Below are 4,409 nucleotides of genomic sequence, written 5' to 3'. Positions count from 1 at the left end.
GACCTTGACAAAAAATAATTGACTACCCCTCATCTAGACCATCCCTGAGCGGTGACTGTCGATCCTGCTAAGAACCTACAATGACAGAGATTCCACAACCTCCCTAGGTAATTTGTTCCAGTGCTTAACTATGCTGGCAGGAAGTTTTTCCTAACGTCCAACCTAAACCTCCCTCGCTGCAATTTCAGCCCATTGCTTCTTGTCCTGTCCTCAGAGATTCACAAGAACAATTTTTCTCCCTCCTCCTTCTAACAACCTTTTATGTACTTGAAAACTGTTCTCCTGTCCCCTCTCAGTCTTCTCTTCTCCAGATTAAACAAACCCAGTTCTTTCAACCTTTTCTCGTCGATCATGTTTTCTAGACCAGCGGTTCTCAACAGGGGGTTCGTGGCCCACTGGGGGTCCATGAACCCGTGGCTAAAATCCAAAGCCCGAACCCCAGCACCTCCCGCAGGGCTGAAGCCGGGAGCAGCAGGGCTGAATTCTGGAGCCCCGAGCCCTGGTGCTCCCCAAGGGACAGAAGCCCTGAGCCCATGGGCAGAATTGGGGGAACACAGGGGTGTTACACCCCTCCCAAACTACAGTGCAAGAGCAGGGCAGTCCTGGGGTAGCTCCACACCCCCCCTCCACCACCTCCTCTCTCCACCCCCTGGCTAGGTCGGAGGTGGGAAGCCAGAGTCTGGCTGCGTGGGACAGCTGCTGCCTGGGCGGGGTGACACGGCTGCTTTCTGGCTGGCAGAGCCCTCAGGGTACAGGGAGCCCAGGGGAGCCCTGAGAGCACACATCCCCTCGCTACCTCCTCCCTGCACCCTGAGCTACCCCCCTGCACACAGCCCCTAGCTATCCCTTTCCCTTCACCTCAAACTTTTTGAGCTGAGCCCCCCCACCTTTGAGTTATAATTTTTGATTGTAGCCTCCCCCAAGTCCAGACAGGCGGGTGGCCTGCTGAGGTGAGTCAGGGGGTGGATGTAGCATACCCTCCCCAGACCCCGACGTCGGAGCTGGCTTGAGCCTCACTGGGCCCTGTCCACCCAAAACAGAAGTCAAACTCTACCTATGCAAGCTTGTTTTCCCCCCTTTCCCCGGCCCAGAGCCTCCCCCTCCCACACTGGGCCCTGGAGATTTTAATGGCATGTTGTGGGTGGCCTCAGAAAGAAAAAGGTTGAGAACCCCTGTTCTAGACCTTTAACCATTTTTGTTACTCTCCTCTGGACCTTCTCCAATTCGTCCACGTCCTTCCCGAAATATGGCGCCCCGACTTAGACACAATACTTTAGCTGAGGCCACATCAGCATGGAGTAGAGCAGAAGAATTACGTCTCGTATCTTGCTTACAACACTCCTGCTAATCCTGCCCAGGATGAGGTTTGCTTTTTTTGCAGGTGTTACACTGTTGACTCATATTTAGCTTGTGGTCCACTCTGACCCCCAGATCCCCTTCCGCAGTACTCCTTCCTAGGCTGTCACGTCCTGCTCTGTATGTGTGCAGCTGACTGTTCTGTCCTAAGGGGAGTACTTTGCATTTGTCCGTATTGAATTTCAGCCTGTGAACTTCAGACCATTTCTCCAGTTTGTGCAGATCATTTTGAATTTTAATCCTATCCTCCAGAGCACTTGCAACCCCTCCCATCTTGGTATCATCCGCAAACTTTATCAGTAAAAAGAAAAGGAGGACTTGTGGCACCTTAGAGACTAACCAATTTATTTCAGCATAAGCTTTCGTGAGCTACAGCTCATTTCATCGGATGCATACTGTGGAAAGTACACAAGATCTTTTTATACACACAAAGCATGAAAAAATGGGTGTTTTCCACTACAAAAGGTTTTCTCTCCCCCCACCCCACTCTCCTGCAGGTAATAGCTTATCTAAAGTGATCACTCTCCTTACAATGTGTATGATAATCAAGGTGGGCCATTTCCAGCACAAATCCAGGGTTTAACAAGAAAGTCTGAGGCGGGGGTGGTGGGGGGGTAGGAAAAAACAAGGGGAAATAGGTTACCTTGCAGAATGACTTAGCCACTCCCAGTCTCTATTCAAGCCTAAGTTAATTGTATCCAATTTGCAAATGAATTCCAGTTCAACAGTCTCTCGCTGGAGTCTGGATTTGAAGTATTTTTGTTGAAATATCACAACTTTCATGTCTGTAATCGTGTGACCAGAGAGATTGAAGTGTTCTCCGACTGGTTTATGAATGTTATAATTCTTGACATCTGATTTGGGTTCATATATTCTTTTACGTAGAGGCTGTCCAGTTTGGCCAATGTACATGGCAGAGGGGCATTGCTGGCACATGATGGCATATATCACATTGGCGGATGTGCAGGTGAACGAGCCTCTGATAGTGTGGCTGATGTGATTAGGCCCTGTGATGGTGTCCCCTGAATAGATATGTGGGCACAGTTGGCAACGGGCTTTGTTGCAAGGATAGGTTCCTGGGTTAGTGGTTCTGTTGTGTGGTGTGTGGTTGTTGGTGAGTATTTGCTTCAGGTTGGGGGGCTGTCTGTAGGCAAGGACTGGCCTGTCTCCCAAGATTTGTGAGAGTGTTGGGTCATCCTTCAGGATAGGTTGTAGATCCTGAATAATGCATTGGAGGGGTTTTAGTTGGGGGCTGAGGATGACGGCTAGTGGCGTTCTGTTATTTTCTTTGTTAGGCCTGTCCTGTAGTAGGTGACTTTTGGGTGCTCTTCTGGCTCTGTCAATCTGTTTCTTCACTTCCGCAGGTGGGTATTGTAGTTGTAAGAAGGCTTGATAGAGATCTTATAGGTGTTTGTCTCTGTCAGAGGGGTTGGAGCAAATGCGGTTGTATCGCAGAGCTTGGCTGTGGACGATGGATCGTGTGGTGTGGTCAGGGTGAAAGCTGGAGGCATGGAGGTAGGAACAGCAGTCAGTAGGTTTCCGGTATAGGGTGGTGTTTATGTGACCATCGTTTATTAGCACAGTAGTGTCCAGGAAGTGGATCTTAATCGCGTCTCTGCTAAGGCTGCGACTACACTCCCCCTTGTGTCGGTAGAACGTATGTGGCTCAGGGGTGTGAATAAGCCACCCCCCGAGTGACACAAGTTACACAGACCTAAGCGCCGGTGTGGACAGTGCTATGGTGCTGGGAGAGCTTCTCCTGCCAACATGGCTACGGCTGCTCGTTGAGGGTGGAGAGCTCCCTCCCGTCAGCTTCCAGCCGCTCCAGTAGAGACTGCCACTGGGGGCCACGTCAGTCACAGCTGTGAGGGCCGAGCGGTTAAGGCGTTGGACTCGAAATCCATTCGGGTTTCCCTGCGCAGGTTCAAATCCTGCTCACAGCGAGGCCTGTGTTTTAGCCACACTTGCTCACCAGGGCAATACATCTCCACCGGCCCCGGGACGCTCTCCATACACTCCCCACCCCAGGTAAACCCTGTTCTGCTCCTTTCATGGGGATGCCTGGGATGGTGCCTCACGCTGTGTCTCTGCGGTCTCAGGCCTCTGCCCCTCACCCAGCACCCCTCCGGCTCAGCCCCACCCCTGGGTGCTGCTCCTCTCCAGAGCGTGGAAGGAGCTGAGCACGGGCAGCCCGTATCAGAGGCCAGGGGAGCCTGAGCCTCCCCCAAAAGGCCATCCATGTGGGGCGGAAACGCTGGGGATGTGGGGCGGGTCTCCCATCCGGAGGCCCGTGGGCCCATGGTCATCTTTCGAGCGCTGTAAGCGAAGCTCCAGAGGAGTGGGGGCCCCACCTGAACCCCGCTCCCCTCTGCCTCTTAGCCCGATGCCCTGCTCTTGCTCTGCCTCTTCCCATCCCCCCTCCGCCTCCTCCCCCAAAACCTGCACCCCAACCCCCCTCAGCCTTTTCCCCCGCGGCCCCGTCTTCTCGTGCCTCTTCCTGTCCTGTTTCACCTCCTTCCCCAAGGACCGCCCTGCCCCCCGCTCACTGAAGACAGAGAAAAGGGACGGGTACCTGGCCCCATGGCCCCCGGTAGCCCCCCTACGGGGAAAGGGGTGGAGAGGAGCAAGCAGGGGGTGAGTGGAGTCCTGGGGGAAGAGGCGGAGAGGAGCGAGGGGCAGGTAGGGGGACCTCGGGGGCCAGAGGAGTGAACAGTGGGGGGGCGGGGCCTCGGGGGAAGAGGATGACCAGGGGCGGGGCCTCTGTGGCAGGGCCATGCTCTAGGCCCCGGTGGCCCCCCAACTTCTCGGGGTCATCTGAAACCCAGGATGAAGGTGACACAGGGCTTGGTTCCTGATTGGGCTAAGATTCCATAACAGCTCTCCCTTCCTGGCAGTGTGAAGGGGCTGGACAGGGGCATAAAGCCCTCCAGACACGGCCGGAGACAGGGAAAGGGCCGTCAATGCGGAAGAGAATCAGGCCCAGAGTTAGACAAGGGGTGCAGAGAATATTCTGGATTCTGGTCATTGCACTTCGCCCTTGCTCGAAATGCTTC

At 54.1% G+C, this 4,409-nt stretch overlaps 1 non-coding gene across 1 annotated transcript; it reads left to right on the top strand.

Annotated features, from left to right (window-relative positions):
* The first annotated feature begins 3,217 nt into the window (after positions 1–3,217).
* On the top strand, positions 3,218–3,299 carry TRNAS-CGA (transfer RNA serine (anticodon CGA)). Its single transcript has one exon. It is a non-coding gene; the product is annotated as a tRNA-Ser (tRNA).
* The last annotated feature ends 1,110 nt before the right edge of the window (positions 3,300–4,409 follow it).

This window comes from Lepidochelys kempii, chromosome 11 (genome assembly GCF_965140285.1).
Source record: "Lepidochelys kempii isolate rLepKem1 chromosome 11, rLepKem1.hap1, whole genome shotgun sequence".
NCBI classification, from domain to species: Eukaryota; Metazoa; Chordata; order Testudines; family Cheloniidae; genus Lepidochelys; species Lepidochelys kempii.
Note: the sequence above shows the minus strand (reverse complement) of the source record. Positions and strands in the feature narration are given on the sequence as shown.